Source organism: Leptidea sinapis, chromosome 30, assembly GCF_905404315.1.
Source record: "Leptidea sinapis chromosome 30, ilLepSina1.1, whole genome shotgun sequence".
In the NCBI taxonomy this organism is placed as follows: domain Eukaryota; kingdom Metazoa; phylum Arthropoda; class Insecta; order Lepidoptera; family Pieridae; genus Leptidea; species Leptidea sinapis.
In genome coordinates this window covers 1,718,608-1,739,398 of record NC_066294.1, presented here as the reverse complement: position 1 = coordinate 1,739,398, position 20,791 = coordinate 1,718,608, and the positions used below count along the sequence as shown (strand labels likewise).

The following is a 20,791-nucleotide window of genomic DNA, read 5'->3' as shown; positions in this document are numbered from 1 at the left end:
TAACGTCAGTTACCTGCAGGTCCGTGTCACAGGCCGCGCGCGCCAGCCGGCACGCGTCGTGCTCGCGCGGCCCCGCCCCCTCGCGCGGCCCCGCCTAATGTATATAACAACGCCATTTAATATTAATAACGTCAGTTACCTGCAGGTCCGTGTCACAGGCCGCGCGCGCCAGCCGGCACGCGTCGTGCTCGCGCGGCCCCGCCCCCTCGCGCGGCCCCGCCTAATGTATATAACAACGCCATTTAATATTAATAACGTCAGTTACCTGCAGGTCCGTGTCACAGGCCGCGCGCGCCAGCCGGCACGCGTCGTGCTCGCGCGGCCCCGCCCCCTCGCGCGGCCCCGCCTAATGTATATAACAACGCCATTTAATATTAATAACGTCAGTTACCTGCAGGTCCGTGTCACAGGCCGCGCGCGCCAGCCGGCACGCGTCGTGCTCGCGCGGCCCCGCCTAATGTATATAACAACGCCATTTAATATTAATAACGTCAGTTACCTGCAGGTCCGTGTCACAGGCAGCGCGCGCCAGCCGGCACGCGTCGTGCTCGCGCGGCCCCGCCCCCTCGCGCGGCCCCGCCTAATGTATATAACAACGCCATTTAATATTAATAACGTCAGTTACCTGCAGGTCCGTGTCACAGGCCGCGCGCGCCAGCCGGCACGCGTCGTGCTCGCGCGGCCCCGCCTAATGTATATAACAACGCCATTTAATATTAATAACGTCAGTTACCTGCAGGTCCCGTGTCACAGGCCGCGCGCGCCAGCCGGCACGCGTCGTGCTCGCGCGGCCCCGCCCCCTCGCGCGGCCCCGCCTAATGTATATAACAACGCCATTTAATATTAATAACGTCAGTTACCTGCAGGTCCGTGTCACAGGCCGCGCGCGCAAGCCGGCACGCGTCGTGCTCGCGCGGCCCCGCCCCCTCGCGCGGCCCCGCCTAATGTATATAACAACGCCATTTAATATTAATAACGTCAGTTACCTGCAGGTCCGTGTCACAGGCCGCGCGCGCCAGCCGGCACGCGTCGTGCTCGCGCGGCCCCGCCCCCTCGCGCGGCCCCGCCTAATGTATATAACAACGCCATTTAATATTAATAACGTCAGTTACCTGCAGGTCCGTCTCACAGGCCGCGCGCGCCAGCCGGCACGCGTCGTGCTCGCGCGGCCCCGCCCCCTCGCGCGGCCCCGCCTAATGTATATAACAACGCCATTTAATATTAATAACGTCAGTTACCTGCAGGTCCGTGTCACAGGCCGCGCGCGCCAGCCGGCACGCGTCGTGCTCGCGCGGCCCCGCCTAATGTATATAACAACGCCATTTAATATTAATAACGTCAGTTACCTGCAGGTCCGTGTCACAGGCCGCGCGCGCCAGCCGGCACGCGTCGTGCTCGCGCGGCCCCGCCTAATGTATATAACAACGCCATTTAATATTAATAACGTCAGTTACCTGCAGGTCCGTGTCACAGGCCGCGCGCGCCAGCCGGCACGCGTCGTGCTCGCGCGGCCCCGCCTAATGTATATAACAACGCCATTTAATATTAATAACGTCAGTTACCTGCAGGTCCGTGTCACAGGCCGCGCGCGCCAGCCGGCACGCGTCGTGCTCGCGCGGCCCCGCCTAATGTATATAACAACGCCATTTAATATTAATAACGTCAGTTACCTGCAGGTCCGTGTCACAGGCCGCGCGCGCCAGCCGGCACGCGTCGTGCTCGCGCGGCCCCGCCTAATGTATATAACAACGCCATTTAATATTAATAACGTCAGTTACCTGCAGGTCCGTGTCACAGGCCGCGCGCGCCAGCCGGCACGCGTCGTGCTCGCGCGGCCCCGCCTAATGTATATAACAACGCCATTTAATATTAATAACGTCAGTTACCTGCAGGTCCGTGTCACAGGCCGCGCGCGCCAGCCGGCACGCGTCGTGCTCGCGCGGCCCCGCCTAATGTATATAACAACGCCATTTAATATTAATAACGTCAGTTACCTGCAGGTCCGTGTCACAGGCCGCGCGCGCCAGCCGGCACGCGTCGTGCTCGCGCGGCCCCGCCTAATGTATATAACAACGCCATTTAATATTAATAACGTCAGTTACCTGCAGGTCCGTGTCACAGGCCGCGCGCGCCAGCCGGCACGCGTCGTGCTCGCGCGGCCCCGCCTAATGTATATAACAACGCCATTTAATATTAATAACGTCAGTTACCTGCAGGTCCGTGTCACAGGCCGCGCGCGCCAGCCGGCACGCGTCGTGCTCGCGCGGCCCCGCCCCCTCGCGCGGCCCCGCCTAATGTATATAACAACGCCATTTAATATTAATAACGTCAGTTACCTGCAGGTCCGTGTCACAGGCCGCGCGCGCCAGCCGGCACGCGTCGTGCTCGCGCGGCCCCGCCTAATGTATATAACAACGCCATTTAATATTAATAACGTCAGTTACCTGCAGGTCCGTGTCACAGGCCGCGCGCGCCAGCCGGCACGCGTCGTGCTCGCGCGGCCCCGCCTAATGTATATAACAACGCCATTTAATATTAATAACGTCAGTTACCTGCAGGTCCGTGTCACAGGCCGCGCGCGCCAGCCGGCACGCGTCGTGCTCGCGCGGCCCCGCCTAATGTATATAACAACGCCATTTAATATTAATAACGTCAGTTACCTGCAGGTCCGTGTCACAGGCCGCGCGCGCCAGCCGGCACGCGTCGTGCTCGCGCGGCCCCGCCTAATGTATATAACAACGCCATTTAATATTAATAACGTCAGTTACCTGCAGGTCCGTGTCACAGGCCGCGCGCGCCAGCCGGCACGCGTCGTGCTCGCGCGGCCCCGCCTAATGTATATAACAACGCCATTTAATATTAATAACGTCAGTTACCTGCAGGTCCGTGTCACAGGCCGCGCGCGCCAGCCGGCACGCGTCGTGCTCGCGCGGCCCCGCCTAATGTATATAACAACGCCATTTAATATTAATAACGTCAGTTACCTGCAGGTCCGTGTCACAGGCCGCGCGCGCCAGCCGGCACGCGTCGTGCTCGCGCGGCCCCGCCCCCTCGCGCGGCCCCGCCTAATGTATATAACAACGCCATTTAATATTAATAACGTCAGTTACCTGCAGGTCCGTGTCACAGGCCGCGCGCGCCAGCCGGCACGCGTCGTGCTCGCGCGGCCCCGCCTAATGTATATAACAACGCCATTTAATATTAATAACGTCAGTTACCTGCAGGTCCGTCTCACAGGCCGCGCGCGCCAGCCGGCACGCGTCGTGCTCGCGCGGTCCCGCCTAATGTATATAACAACGCCATTTAATATTAATAACGTCAGTTACCTGCAGGTCCGTGTCACAGGCCGCGCGCGCCAGCCGGCACGCGTCGTGCTCGCGCGGCCCCGCCTAATGTATATAACAACGCCATTTAATATTAATAACGTCAGTTACCTGCAGGTCCGTGTCACAGGCCGCGCGCGCCAGCCGGCACGCGTCGTGCTCGCGCGGCCCCGCCTAATGTATATAACAACGCCATTTAATATTAATAACGTCAGTTACCTGCAGGTCCGTGTCACAGGCCGCGCGCGCCAGCCGGCACGCGTCGTGCTCGCGCGGCCCCGCCTAATGTATATAACAACGCCATTTAATATTAATAACGTCAGTTACCTGCAGGTCCGTGTCACAGGCCGCGCGCGCCAGCCGGCACGCGTCGTGCTCGCGCGGCCCCGCCTAATGTATATAACAACGCCATTTAATATTAATAACGTCAGTTACCTGCAGGTCCGTGTCACAGGCCGCGCGCGCCAGCCGGCACGCGTCGTGCTCGCGCGGCCCCGCCTAATGTATATAACAACGCCATTTAATATTAATAACGTCAGTTACCTGCAGGTCCGTGTCACAGGCCGCGCGCGCCAGCCGGCACGCGTCGTGCTCGCGCGGCCCCGCCTAATGTATATAACAACGCCATTTAATATTAATAACGTCAGTTACCTGCAGGTCCGTGTCACAGGCCGCGCGCGCCAGCCGGCACGCGTCGTGCTCGCGCGGCCCCGCCTAATGTATATAACAACGCCATTTAATATTAATAACGTCAGTTACCTGCAGGTCCGTGTCACAGGCCGCGCGCGCCAGCCGGCACGCGTCGTGCTCGCGCGGCCCCGCCTAATGTATATAACAACGCCATTTAATATTAATAACGTCAGTTACCTGCAGGTCCGTGTCACAGGCCGCGCGCGCCAGCCGGCACGCGTCGTGCTCGCGCGGCCCCGCCTAATGTATATAACAACGCCATTTAATATTAATAACGTCAGTTACCTGCAGGTCCGTGTCACAGGCCGCGCGCGCCAGCCGGCACGCGTCGTGCTCGCGCGGCCCCGCCTAATGTATATAACAACGCCATTTAATATTAATAACGTCAGTTACCTGCAGGTCCGTGTCACAGGCCGCGCGCGCCAGCCGGCACGCGTCGTGCTCGCGCGGCCCCGCCCCCTCGCGCGGCCCCGCCTAATGTATATAACAACGCCATTTAATATTAATAACGTCAGTTACCTGCAGGTCCGTGTCACAGGCCGCGCGCGCCAGCCGGCACGCGTCGTGCTCGCGCGGCCCCGCCCCCTCGCGCGGCCCCGCCCCCTCGCTGGCCCCCGCTGCAGGCCCCGCCCCACCCTGCCGACGCGCTTCCGCCAGTTCACCCACCATTTGGTCTCTCTCCTGTAACGAGGTAATGATTCATGACACAAAACACACAGCAACTTCTTTTTTTTCTCAATACAAACACTAAATATAATTAACAATAAACAAATCAACACAAAACAAATAACTAATGTAATTAGCTTAATGATTCACGCCCGTAATATAAAGTACACGAAAACACAACAACTAAAAAAATGGCACTGTTATTGTTGATTACTAAACAATATATTTTTACTTCCGGAAGTGTCATATTTATAACACACAATCATGAATCACGTCATGTTCGACGTCAAAACTCTTATGGGAGCGCAATAAGGTTGAAACTCGGCAATAAGTGAACGAGATACGTCATAATAATTACTCATAAATCATAATGTAGGTATAATTTCTGTCGTTGGTTTAATCCGTGACAGCTACAGTTGTCAGTTCTAACTGTCATAAGCTTGCCGACCCGAGAAGTGCCAAAGAAGTCAAATTGCGATGGTCATATTTAAGAATGGTTTACATAGTCATTGTATATTTTTTGCTGTGGTCGTATAACCTTGACAAATAAATTTTGTTATAGAAATTGAACGTATTCTACTAGCCTTCAGTAGGCATTATCGGAACTGCCTACTATCTTATCGGAACGTATTTAGTATATCGCGTAGCGAAAAACTTACTAGTTGGGTGTTCAATAGAAGTTCGATTATAGAATAAAAGAACTAAATTTATCTGAATTATCTTGGAATCTAACGTAGGTATATTATTTAGAATATAAATATGGTAGGTAGGCTATGCCTATTGGCATATATGGAATGCACGCCCCTGCTGCTACCAAATCACTTTCCACAGAAATTGACTAACACAAGACTGTGGAGTAGCGTGACCGTAGCATGGGGAACGATGTCTCTTAACATTAGCTTATCTGCTCGTTCTATAACCTTTCAAGTTTAAACAAATAAATAAATACCTTTCTCAGTCGGTTACACAGGGCCTTCACACTCTCCCGTTCCTGCAGCAGCTTGTCTCTCTCTGAGAACGCCCAGTCTCTCCTACGTTTAGAGACCTGTACAAGCAAAACATACTATGACGGCATTGTACTAATGACCTTGTATACTAAAGAAGCTTCATAACCCAGTGTTCAGGGTGGGAGTACATATTTTAGTGATATATATATATTAGTGCGAATATGACCCCTATTTTTCTTCCCCTTCTCTACGTGCCAACCACGTGCGTCCGGCCTTATCTGAGATAAAGACCTATTCAATATGTTCTACAAATTAGATTTGAGATTCACTTGCAATAGTTATTAGTGATACATTTCCACAAACATGTACTCGGGCTTAAAATTTTCACGGTACTCGGTTGAGGACCAATCTGACAAGGCCAATTAACTACTTTACTACTGGCACCTTTTCAGAAGAATGAGCTATGTACTTTACTTATAGTAGAAGTGAAACTTCTACGTTGGTTTCCTTAATGTAAAAATTTATGAAAAATTCTTCATGTTTAAGAGGACTTTTACTTCGATCCAATTAACAGAGAAATGAAAATATGTACCTATGACTGGAATGAATCTCGCGTGGCAATGAGCATTTGAGACCAGACTACATTAATATCTACCTTACCATAGCTAATTCGCAATCTTCCAATATCTGGTGGAAGTGCCATATGGCACTAGATTTTTCCAATACACCAAAATCTAAAGTGCCGTACGGAACACTACGCCCTGACCAAGTGCTGACCCTCATTTTGTTAAAAAATAGTTTATTTTGTATGGCTGAAATGAATCACGCGTGGCAATGAGCAATTGAGACCAGACTACATAATATCTACCTACATACATAATATCTACCTTACCGTACCTAAAGCGCACAGGGACACGTGTCTGATAGGCACTGTTCAAGTGCCACTTGCGCTACTTAAACCTAACATGTGTTCGCGGTGGCGATTACAGTCGTGGCGCCGCTCACAATTTCCCAACAGGTGAGCGTGTTGCACGTCTCGTCTCTTATCATCAACAACATTGTGTGTCCCTGGTGTGCCCGCAGCGTACCTCGGCCTCTCTGTGCGCGTCGCTCAGCTCTGCGATGAGCCGCTCCGTCTGCTTGCTGAGGCGCGCTATCTCCTGGTTGGCTTGCTCCAGGTTGTCCACGCGTTCCTTGTCAGCACCTTCGGCAGACATGCCGCCCACACCTGTACATAAACAATCATTTAAAGCAATGATGTACTGCTTCTTACACCCCAGTGTTTCCAGTTCGGTAAAACAAGGGTAGGCATAGGCGCGTATATCTCTCCTGTGAGGCCTCTGGTGTGGTCCAAGAGTGTGACCGGCGGTGATGGCTTACTTTCACATAAGCCGTATGCTCATTCGTCCTGCTTCAAAATAAAAAAGTGTCTGTGTGTACTTATGCATGCACGCAAAAAGTTTTACTTCTTTGGCCAAACAAAGCAAAATCCTTAAAATTATTAATTCTTCGTGCTATTCTAAGTTTGTGGAAAGAAAAATATTGTAAAAATCTTGCAACGATGGCTTTACGGGCTTGAACCCTTTGCCTATCCTAATAATGAACGTAGAAACCAAAAAAAAATAACGAATGTCACAAACGTCAGAAAATTTTAGGAACCAACTTCAACCTTTAACAACTATTGTGTTACAGTGATGCACGCGCATCTTACAATTTCACTCTCATCATTTTTTCATAACGCGCCTAAAGAAGTATAACTTCAATAAGTACTATATTTTATCAAATAGATTGATGTTATGCCTAATTTACTACACAGATGTTGTTATAAGCTTTCCTTTGTGTGATAGGATTTGATCTTTTAAATTTATTTTATACCTTGCAACTTATCCATCGACGGGTTATTGGAGTGCTGTCCGTTGAGGAAGGCGTCTGTTCCCACTCCGCTGGACAGCCCGAGGTGATACGCTGTGTTGTCCTGTCTGTTAACAAATTGTGTGTCATTAGACGATGTTAGACAGAAGCTAAGATCTGTAATATCTGCTACGCTTCTTGGCATTGCTGATGACAACCCCTCCCACATTTTAGGATTGGCTAATAGATCGGTTAATAAGAAAAGACAAATAATTTACATAGACACAGCTCGCCTGAACCCTGAATTTGAACATAGCACAGCGACCCACAAAACTAACATATTACCCACACTGTTGGATGTGTGGTGTTCCTCTACGGCCGTCAATACTCCTCTGACATTGCCACACTCACCATCAAGTGACTCATCAGCTTAACATGTTGGAAGACATTTATAATATTCTATGTAAAGTATAAATAGGACAAACACATGATATTACATGACAAAGTATAAAGATTACTTACAACAAGGGTGTTTGCAATGACATATTAAAAGGAAGTGATAAAATAGTATCAACACTAAGAGGAATGGGTATTATTTCATTATGATTTTTCAGTTTTAAATTATAAATCAAGTCGAAGTAAAAATGCGGTTCAAGGATGTATTACTTGGCTGTGGCTGACCATATCAATACCATCTTTGTGCTGCAGAAGAGAGCTATTCGCGCTATTTATAACCTCGGCCCTAAAGAATAATTGAGAGAAAAATTCAAAAAATATAAACATCTTGACTGCTGCCTCTCAATATATTATTGATAATGTTATGTATAAAGGCACATTAGTGAATTTGTTAGAAACTGTCATAACCATAATGTTTACACTTAGGCTAAGTCGAGTTAGTAAGGATTTTGTGGGGCGATGTATATACTTTTACAGCAAGCTCCCGGATAATGTTCTAAACAAATGTATTACGAAATTCAAAGAAATTGTTAAAAACGTTTGCGTGGTAAAGGTTACTAAAACATAAATGAATTCTTAATGATACCACTAATTGGGAATTGACTGCCCTCAGACTATTAAATAATAATTTGTATTGAATGATTTTACATTGTAACCGTGTTTCTATATATAAAAAAAAGAAGCCCGCTGAGTTTGTTGCGCCAGTTATTCTCAGGCATTAAAAAGAAATTAGTTGTATATGGCGACTTTAATGTTAATATTATAAATAACTGCTGCTTAAGTGTGCGATTGCTGAATCTGTTCAAATCATTTAATCTCTCTCATTTGTTTGCGGAGCCTACTAGAATATCTGCGACTAGCGCCACGTGTATTGACAATATATTCACTGACATTATTCCAATAAACAAATGTATTATTAGTAAATTAGACTGAGACCATTTTAGTCAACTAATAAAAATTAAAGACATCAGATCTATTCTGAAAAAACAAGTTAAATGTACTCCTGTAACAAATTATCGTTTAAATCAATTGAAAAATTGCCCCAGTTCCAATTCTCTATTCCTACCTCAACTTAACTTAGATGCCAATGCAATGTACAACATATTTTTTGAATCATTTACTAAACTGTTTAACTCTATTTTCATTTCAAAATCATTTATTCCAAAAAATACTTTATCTTTTAATGACTGGGCTTCCGTTGATTTACACAAACGTAGACAAACATTGTATAACTTATATGAAGAGAGGCGATTTAATACAAGTGCAAAATTTAAAAATTATGTAAGGTTATATTCTAAAGAATTCAAGAACGATTGTAAATTAGCTAAGTCTCACAACATAAGTTTAATGATTAAAAATAGCAATGACAAAATAAAAACAACTTGGAAAATTATAAATGAGGAGATCGGTAAAATTAATAAGAGAAATAATGAATTCAAATTAAAGATTGGTAACAGAAACATAAAAACAGATTCTGAAATTGCAGAACATTTGAAAAGTTTTTTACTGATATAGCGGTCTCTACGACAAAATATCTAAATTCCTCACCTATATCTGCAATGAAACTGCTACAGAAAAACGTATCTTTATGTAATACAAACTTTAAATTTAAGCATGTTGATCGCATAGAGATTATTAAAACGTTTAGACTAATTAGCGTTAAGAAAACTAAAGATCTCTGGGGAATCTCTGTTAACGTAGTGAAATCTGTAATAGAAATTGTAGCCAAAGACTTAGCTTTTATTTGCAATAAGTGTGTAGATTGCGGTATATTTCCAAACCAAATGAAACAGAGCAAGATCACTCCTCTATTTAAGTCGGGAGATAAAGCTGACCCCACCAATTTTAGACCCATATCAGTACTACCAACCTTTAGCAAGATTTTCGAAAAAATTATGTTAACGCAATTAATTAACCATTTTTACAATAATCACCTCATGCATAATAAACAATATGGTTTTACTCAAGGTCATTCAACCACAGATGCTAGTATCGAGTTAATAAGAAATATTTTGGATGCTTGGGAGGATTCATGTGATGCCTTAGGAGTGTTTTGTGATTTATCCAAGGCATTCGACTTCGATCATGAAACCTTACATCAAAAATTTCACCACCATGGTGTTAGGGATGTTTCACTAGATTTAATAAAATCATACTTGTGTAATAGGATTCAAAGAGTAGACGTTAATGGAAAAAGATCAACTGGCTCTATCATATCGATGGGTGTACCGCAGGGCTCAATCTTGGGTCCTTTTTTGTTCGTGGTTTACGCCAATGATTTACCATACCTTATTCAAAAAAAACATGATATTATACTGTTTGCTGACGATACATCTTTGTTATTTAAAATAAAACGCCAGCAAAAAACCTTCTGTCAGGTTGACGACGACATTGCTGAAGTAGTAAATTGGTTTAACGTTAATAACTTACTTTTAAACGAAAGGAAAACAAAATGTGTAAGGTTTACACTTCCAAATATAAAGCACCAACCAACACCTATAAAAATTAATAATGAAAAACTTGATGTAGTAGAAACGACAACATTCTTAGGCATTACATTAGACTTTAAGCTACGATGGGGTGCTCACATAAAAAACTTATGTAATCGACTTAGCTCTGCAGTATTTGCAATAAAAAAAATAGGCAGCTGACAGATGTTGAAACGGCTAGACTTTTTTTTTCAGCTACTTTCATAGTGTCATGTCTTACGGAATTATATTGTGGGGTAGGGCTGCAGATATTGAAAACATATTTGTGCTGCAGAAAAGAGCAATTCGAGCAGTCTATAAAATGCGTTCAAGGGATTCATTGAGAGAAAAGTTTAGTGAAATAAATATTATGACAGTACACTGCCAGTACATATACGAGAACCTCCTATACGCCCATAAATACCCAATTTAAAAATAATAGTGATGTGTACATCATTTGGAATGGGTGGTAGTTTTTGACTTTCAATAAGTGATTTTATATCCTATTTGAATTTGAAAACATATGGCAGGTCATACATGAAAATGATGTTTTACATAATTTTTAATTTTTATGCTATAGTAACCACACAAACGATTTTTAACAATTATTTTAAATTTCGTAACACATTGGTTTTGTACATTTTCTGGGATCATATTGTAGAGGCATATACATCGCCCAACAAAAGACTTACTAACTCGACCCAACCGAGTAGTAGGCATAACAAGTTAATGTTTGTTCCTCGTGTTAACATTATGAATGTCACAGTTTCTAGAAAATCCCTCAATGTGCTTATGAACATACAGAACATTATCAAAAATGTATTGAGAAGCAACAGTCAAAACGTTTGTTTCTTTAAATTTTTCTCTTAATGATTCTTTAGGACCCCCCTCGCGCGAATAGCCCTCTTCTGCAGCACAAAGATGGTATTAATATCGACCGCACTACCCCATAACGATATATCATAGGACATAATACGATGAAAATAACTAAAGTATACTAGTTTCGCCGTATCTATGTTAGTTAAAAATGTTAGATTGAAGTTACTAGAAGTAGAAACATTGTCATAGTTACCGTGACTTCCCCAGCGTGGCCGTATTCTGAGGAGTCTTGAGGTCAGAGCACTCCTTGATGGCGCGGTCGCGGTCCACCAGCGCTGACTCTATCTCTCGCCGTAGGCTCTCCGCCTATCACAACAAAATTATGTACTTGGAACGATAAGTTGGTGCGCAGAATTGTACTGAAATTTATGTGAGTGTGTCGACGAGGCCCAAAATATTACCGTAGCAATTGCAAACAACAGAAACAACTATGTGGGAAGGGCCAATAGGAAAAAGGACGTCCTAGGAAAAGGTGGATAGAAGACATTTAAGGGACAGCAGGAAACTTATGGAAAAACAGAGCAATGGACAGAGAGGCATTCAAATCCAATCAATAATTATGAAGACAGTATATAACCACAGTTATTAAGACCAATAAAATTTTATTTTTTCATATTTAACTATGTAAAATGTATTATATATACTTCATATGTACATAATTTTAACAATATTTATAAGTAATATTTCTTATTATGGATGTAATCATAGATGATCACTGTAATTTAATAGTAGATTAGAAATAAATAGGTTTTATTATTATTATTGCAAACAACACAACTAAGGCGGGGCCTTACGGGGCCGTTGTCTCGTCCGGTGATCCCCTCAAGCTTACATGCAATACAGATGGAAATGGTTCGTTTACGTTTTACTCTAGTTCTTCAGTTAAATAAGATTCTGAAACAGTTAGCTTATTGCCAGCATTAAGACATCCAATGTCCTAATAACCAGTACATCATCCAAACGAGTGTTGTTATGTTTTACTGAATTTCATAACAACACTTCTTTGTTTTTTTTTCAATCCCTTCATGCGCAGTGTTTCAATAGACAGCCACAATCTTATTGCTCGATGCGTGGTATCTGTATGAATTTCAAAATAGAACATTTTCGTTTCCGCGCTTTCTACACTACCAGAACGACGCGCACCGTAAAAAAAAGTAGATTATTCGAATCCCAGCCATTTTTCTTTGATATTTTTATTGTTTTTTTTACAAAAAATGAGCGCTTCAAGATTTGACAGCACACCGCCAGATATTTTAAACGCTGCAAAAGAACATAATATTCAAGTGAATGTTAAAAATTGCACTATACAAAATGTAAATTACTACTAAAATAAATAGTTATTTCATTAATACTTAGTTTATTTGTATATCAGTAATGGACGAAATTAGGTTACTACTAGGACTGGCTGTTATAATGTTAGCAATAAGCTGTTTCAGAATCTTTTAGAGGATTCATATTATGGGTGTAGATAAAATCTTGTATGCAACTCATGTGATACTATTATCACACTCAGCTTCGCCTCATGTGATAAACCCACATTCGTGTTTTCATACCACTTATTACACAACAGTTGCATAAATAACTACTTGTTTTTGTTTAGTTAGACCTCGTTACTGTTTCATAAAACTACTTTACTCATATTAATTATTAATTAATTACCAACCTGCAAGGCGGTGGCTCTCTGCTCGTCGCGACTGGCCTGTAGAGCTCCCTCCAGTGCAGCCACTCTCTTGAGCGCCGCCTGCAAGTCGTCCGACAACTTCTCCATTTCCTTGTGCACTGTGTCCCTGTTTTTTTTTAAATCACAAATTAATATTAACAAGTCCTATGTTTATATTATCTTATACTATCTCACGGTAATTTTTGTTTAAATGTCTACAGCTAATTACAGAGTGAAGCCGGTGAAGGCGGCCAATTCCAAAGCTATGACGAATAATGAAGCGGAAGTCGATTAGACCACAACCTAGGTTATTTAACGAATAAATTCTATTCTAGCGAAATTGTATTTACAAAATAAGGCCGCTGACTTTTCACCCATTATTCTTAGCTCTTATAGTAAATGGTCTTAGATAATGCGGAGGAACTATAAATTTTGATATATCAGTAGATACTAGATAGTATATTATAACTAATTCCAGAGAGCGACGCGTTTGGAATCCGGCGGTACGCGAACACTAGCCGTGCCAATAACGACAACTTTATTCGATAGGGCGAGAAAAGCAAATAAGAACGGTATACAACAGCATAGTACAAATCTAGGTAATTATTTTTAACAACACTATTTATTTTTTCTTCCGAAACGACCCGATGCTTTCGTTTTACGTACAGGTTCGGTTTTCGTGTAGCTACGTACCGGCTACAGAGTACATAGGAAACTACAAGATTAATATAAACAAATCAAGGTAAGAAAATTGAATCTACTCTTATACTGTCCTTATTTTGCTATATGTGTCTGATTGTTATGTTATTCGAGTATTGTGTAGTCTTAGGCTGACGGGCGCAGTGTGAACATCACATCGGGGTCATATCATACCTTAGGTCATTTCGTATTTATTGGATCATCTTATCCTACTCATTTATTGCCATAAAAAAGAATCTTATCTATACTATTATGGATGATTAGTGAAAGTATAACAAATAAATTCCGTCACGGCAACGAACCACCGTTTGCAATATCATATATCTCGGCAGGAATGTTAACACAAATTTTTACTTAATAATAATTTAATACTTTCACATAGAATTGGTAAGCGCGCGTCACTCTCTATACTTATTACATATCATGTAACGGTCCTAAATGTAATGCTAGAAAATCTGACGTCGAATCAGAATCTCAACGTTAGTGGTAAAGCAGAAATATTTATCTGCATAAAAAAGATACGGTGAGTGGTAAGCATACATATTATGTCTGCTCGCGGGAGGCCGGCAGATATATTTATTAATTAAAATACACTGAGTAAGACATACTACTCAATATGTCAAACGAAAGTTCATTTTACAGACTATACAAGTAAAAATATTACTACATAAAAGTTTATTTGTGTAAAATACGACAAGCCGTCAAACTGCGGTCAGCCGTAAATATTCTCTGTAGCAGTCGATGTTTTAGTCATAAAAAATTTCAACATTCATTTGTAATAATCGAAATATAGTCTGTAGGTAAATTTAAAAAATAATCAATACAAATGTGTGTAAAGTACAGTACTTTAGACGAAATTTGTATGAATTACGCAGTATTTATTGTTTATAATATTTTATCTACACCCATGCTTTAAATCCTCTAGTAAAGATTCTAGAAAAAATTCAGAATGTTTCATAGGGGATTCATATTAAGGGTGTAGATAAATTCTTGTAAGCAACTGTTGATAATTAGGTAATAAAAAACTCGTGTGATACTATTATCACATATGTGTTTTTTTTAATGTTATTAAGGGTCGAGACGAGCAGGACGTTTAGCTGATGGTAATTGATAAGCACTGCCAATTACAATGTAGTGCCGCTCAGGATTCTTAAGAACCCGAAAATTCTGAGCGCCACTACAACTGCGCTCGTCACCTTGAGACATAAGATGTCAAGTCTCATTTGCTCAGTCACTTATTCACTAGCTACGAAGCCCTTCAGACCGAAACACTAATGGCGCCGTTGTGGTACCCATAATCTAACCGGCATCCTATGCAAAGGTGCCTCCCACTGTTAAGTGTAATAAACCCACGTTCGTGTTTTAGTACCCCTTATTACAATACGAAAAGAGCTAGCTTGTTTCAAAATGAAATCGCCGACATAAGTTTTTATAAACAAAACCCAAACACTTGAAGAGCAATAAATTATATTGTAACCCGAGCTGTTGGGTCATGTGAACCTTTAACCCGATAGGCAGAACACGCAATTTTGTGTTTGAGAAATATTTGAATTGAATATAGCAAAGTGTTTGTTGCACCTCTCGCTCATGATGAGCGTGTACTCGGCCATGGCGGCGTTCCGCTCGTCCGTGAGCCGCTTGATGTCGGCCCGCTCCCGCTCGCCGCGTGCACCACCCTCCCACTGCCGCACCACGCTCGCCACCTGCTGCTTGAGGGCGTTGCGTTCGCGGATCTGACGCGGACACACATTCAACATTACTTATATTCAATAATCAGATCAAAATCATCATTTAGAAAATTGTACTTTTTCGCTGCGATGAGATTTAAAGAGAAGTGGCAAGTAACTCATTGCCAATAGGGTTGATGACAGTCGGAATCAAAAATATAATTATTTTAAGAAAATGTATAATATGATAAAGGTATTTGCACATTACACCAACTCAAAGCCAATCCAATACCCTTGCAATTAGAACTATTGATTCGGAATCAACGAGTTGTCATTTAGGTGATTAACGCGACGGTCACCAGTGGACAACTTGGCGTCAACGAATGGGAAACGCGTTGTCAACTAGCTCAACCTCAACCAACACGGAATGAAGACTCTTCTCCATTCCGTGTCCTTCTCTATACTCTATTTTGACATTAATAGATATTAACATTTTATAGTTATTTATGCAACTGTTGTGTAATAAGGGGTATTAAAACACAAATGTGGATCGATAATAGTATCACATGAGTGTTTTAATGCCTAATTATCAACAGTTGCATGCAACAGTTAGCTTACTGCTAACATTAAAAAAGCCAGTCCTAGTAACCATTACATCATCCAAACGAATGTTGTAATGTTTTACTGAATTTCATTACAACACTCGTTTGGATGATGTAATGGTTATTAGGACATTGGGTGTTTTAATATTGGCAATAAGCTAACTGTTTTAGAATCTTTAATAGAGGATTTGAAGCATGGGTGTAGATAAATATATTAATAAAACCTAAAAATACGGCAATTGGCCATGTTCACTACAACATCCATCAGAATGAATGATGTCAAGGCTCGGTAATCATGACACACAGGTGTCTCATCAAATTTTGTTTGTTATAATAGAATGTGTTCGAGGCATGCTATCATAAGTGGTCAAATTTTAATGTTGATTACAAAAGAATTTAGGAAAACAAACCAAATGAATACCACAACTACAAAATATTCTATTAAAAATGATATAGATGGTGATTTTAATTCCGCAAGTTTCACTTAATCACTTCAACACATTTTGTCTCATTGGGTTTCCAAAAATGAGTACTTTTAATTAGCGAACGTTATTAATTTTAGAAACCTAAAGGCCTATCATCAAATTTAAATTAGCGATTCAATTCCAATGCAGTTCAAATTAGGTACCTAAACTGAATCGCCAAGATTCGTACCATGAAATGCCTTTGACTGATTGGCGTTTGAATCGCTTATGGTTGAATGAACGAAAGAAATTTGTCTGTGGTCCGCGGTGTGAGAAAGAGATGACGCTCTTTTTTTATGATATTAAGGGGCGAGACGAGCAGGACGAACAGCTGATGGTAATTGATACGCCCTGCCCATTACAATGCGGTGCCGCTCAGGATTCTCGAAAAACCCAAAAAAACTGAGCGGATCTACAATTGCCCTCGTCACCTTGAGACATAAGATGTCTCAATGACATTTGCCCAGTAATTTCACTAGCTACGGCGCCCTTCAGACCGAAACAGTAGTGTTTACACATTACTGCTTCACGACAGAAATAGGCGCCGTTGTGGTACCCATAATCTAGCCGAAATCCTGTGCAAAGGAGCTTTTCACTGGTCTACAGTCGTTGCATAAGTTTGTCTCTCTTACTTGAACCATATGCGTTGCGTTTCGAAACCTAAAATGGTATGATTTTAGCGGTTTTTTACGTAGAAATTACTAAAATACATTTTAAAATTGCGCTTTATAGCGTCAAATTGTAAACCATTATGCCCTTTTTAGTTCTTATTAAATAATAGTAATATGTATATATATATATATGTAATATAGTAACTAAGAAATAGCATTTTTTTTTTTCGCTCACTTTGACACATAAGCTATCCAGTTTAGGTATTACCTCATGGTACGGATGAATGAACGAACTAAGAGAGTTTGCGATCCAATTTCCGACCAAACTATATTTGATCCCTTAAATGACGTCGTGGTATGAAATAGCAAAGCAGTTCATTTTAGGTCGTCAATAGAATCGCAATAACAGTTCATAGTAGGCCCTGTGATAATAAATTAATAATAAGTGTATCTAGTGTATCAAAATCACAAAGAGAAAGTGAACTCACAACAGCATTTCTCTCCTGTGTCAACTCATGGCATTGTGTCTTCAGTCGGCTGTTCTCCTCTTGTACAGAACGAAGCTTACTCAATGTTGCATTGTGTGTCTCTATAACATCATCATATCTGAAATTTAATAATTTTCATGTACCTACATACAATTCACTTGCAAAACATCATAATAAGTACTAATTGAAATTAATTATTATCATCTGATTTAATATTTCTCATGAATTAATTAGACTCAGAACACTGTCTAGGCCGCTTAGGTTCAACCCACTTTTACATCTTCCTCTTACTAGTACCAACTATCGAAAAAATACATTCCTTTGGCGAGCAAGTAACAATTTTAATAATTTATCTAGGGATAATATAATCGATCGTTTTTCAGACTAATGTTAATGTAATTACTTTTTGTCAACTAGGAGCATGTTGAGCCGGCGTTTCTTTAATCAGTATTTAGGTACTATGTAAAAGTAGTAATGTAATGACACTGAATCTTTACTTATTTATTAACTGTTTAATTCTGTAATTATTTTAAATTCTACGTTGTATTTTAGTAGTATACTTTAGTGTTTATTCGTATTGTTGAATTTAATCATACTGTCACTACTGGTGGAGACCTATAATTGGCTCACAGTTATGTAAATTAACATATAAGATAGCTAGTAAATCTTAATATATATAAATCTCGTGTCACAATGTTTGTCCTCAATGGGCTCCTAAACTAATGAACGGATTTTAATGGGGATTACTTCATCGAATGCAGTTTAGTCCAACTTGAGAGATAGGATACTTTTTATTTCGATTTGAGACCCATAATTATTTTTAATTCCAATATTTGTTTTGTATGGACATATTTTCTGTGAGAGAATTTATTGACGCACGGTTTGACAGTTCTGCTGTGAAACAATTTCATTGGAGCAATGATGTTTTATACATAATATAGAACGTCATTGACAGGAAGCATATTTTAAAAAATAATTCGTGGTGTTATGAAATATTATTGACAAATACATAAAAAAACAGTATTTTTTTAATTATGCACAGAACAACGTCTGTCGGGTCAGCTAGTGTATAATAAATTACAACTATGCAACATTTTGACCTGTATTTCCATCAAGATAATATGTTATGGTAGAGCCCCATTTCTCTACAAATATGAAAGTAATAGTAATATTATGACAGTGTGACTATTAATAGTGTAACAGTATAATTTGCGTATCAAATAAGACAATAAATCTAAGAATCTGTACATGTACTATACCATACTATGTATAGAAAAGTATAAAACAGCAATTGGTGTACTACTGTAACAATATCAAGATTTGAAGTCAGAAAGTCCCACAAGCACACTTGTCCGAGGTTCGAGAGTCTCCTTAGGAGACGCCCCGCGACTGTTTTTGCGTAGTTATTGCGGCCTCCACGGCCCACGTCCTACTTCGCTGTAGAAGCCAGGGCTAACAGCATAGAGGAGCATAGGGCGTAAATACGTAACAGTATTTCCTCCTCTCTCAAAAAAAAAAAGAAGAAGTCATAAATCCTTATAGGAAGCTGGCACCTTAGTAGTAATGAAGTTGCAAAGTTAATGAATGACCCTTATATCACCACTTGTAATTTACCGTTTTTGAAAACACTCGAGTTCTTCTTTAAGAGCGTCGTATTTCCGTAAGGTGTGTACCAGCGCGTCTGAACTGCTCTCAGGGTTGCTGTTCTGCTGCAGATGTTGTACTTCACGCTCCAATCTGACAGCAATCATGAATAAATAATGAACCTTACGTAAATAATAAATAATATAATATTAATTCACGAATTTATTGACAGACAAAACATGAGCTATTCCTGTATATTTAAAAAACCGGAGTATTGAGATCTAATTCGCCAACCGAGGGTGCCGTACATACTACTAGTTACCTACAAATACTTACAAAAAAAAGTAAAAGGGTTTTTAGTGTGCGTTGAAGGTAGGTTGATGTCTGATTCGCGTTTATTTTGCAAGAAAACAAGAAATTTTACTTGTTTTATTCGACTACGACATGATGAGCAAGATATTAATCAATCCATCCCTCAAGAAAAGTGCATACTCCCACCTTAAAGGCCGACATCGCATCTCCTGACACCTGTTGTTCCGCATATCCATGGGCGGTAACCTCACCACTCCCGTCCCGTGAGCCTCTTGCCCGTTTGCCTCCTCTTATATAAAAAAAAATCTTTATCTTCAATCGCATCTATCTCCTATAAGGGGGAAGCAGATCTTCGATCCTCGATCTGCAATGATCCTGACTAATGACCCTTGCTCACATTTTCCTTTTGAAACAAATATTTGACAATAATTCATATCACTTGAATTACCTTAGTTAACCCTCTAAAACACTTGCTATTCCTATAAAATTTTTGCGTAAGGAAGTGAAAGAAACCAACCTCTGGTTATCATTCAGAAGATCACCATATTTGCCTCTTAGACTACTGGCCTCCTTATCTGATGCTTCTAGTTGGTTCATCGCAGCTCGGTGTTGTCCACGAAAATATTCAAGTTCCTGAAATTAAAATAGAGCAGCTTAGAATGCCTCCGAGATAAGAAAGAGCAGAAAAACTGCAGATATCAATCAAGGCATTTTTTATAAGTTTCAACATAATATATAACAGTAGAAAACACACAATGAAGCAACGTCCCTACGCAACGCCAAATTATCTAGCCATTCATAGAGCACGGGGGTACCGACAATTCAAGCAGCTCTGCGTAGCTCTCAGTTAAATGGTTCGAGCTGGTACTGGGGTGCGCCAGACCAGAGATGATAGCAATACGCCAATGTGGCCGGACCTGCGCTTTGTAGAATGTGAGCCGGCCTGAAGTATTGCAGAGATCTTTTTAAGGGAAGTGTTGTCCATGAGCGGTGATACAAAAGAAGGGGTTTTTTTTAGTGGTAAACACGCAAACTTGAGGATTCTGTGGGTTAAATTGGATAAGGTTCAATTTACATCAACCCGTAACCTTCTCTAAAAAGGTTGGCGATTTCACCAGAGAGACCTGCATGTCCAGTGTTTACGGCATTTGCAGTACTGTCGTCTGCATAGCAATATGTATGTTGTAGGTGTCCAACATTTTTTTTTATGGAATAGGAGGACAAACGAGGGTACGGGTCACCTGTTGTTAAGTGATCACCACCGACCACAATCTTTTGCAACACCAGAGTAATCACAGGAGCGTTGCTGGCCTTTAAGGAAGGTGTACGCGCTTTTTGTGAAGGTACCCATGTCGTATCGTCCCGGAAACACCGCATAAGAAAGTTCATTCCACAGCTTTGTTGTATGTGGAAGAAAGCTCCTT

The 20,791-nt window shown here is 41.7% G+C and overlaps 1 protein-coding gene across 1 annotated transcript in view; it reads right to left on the bottom strand.

Annotated features, from left to right (window-relative positions):
- The window catches only part of LOC126973852 (disks large homolog 5), a 30,076-nt gene extending 29,564 nt beyond the window's left edge, over positions 1–512 (bottom strand). The window contains exon 1 of the mRNA XM_050821199.1: positions 500–512. The gene's annotated coding sequence lies outside the window, so the exon portion shown is untranslated. The remainder of the gene's footprint in view (positions 1–499) is intronic.
- Between the last annotated feature and the right edge of the window lie 20,279 nt (positions 513–20,791).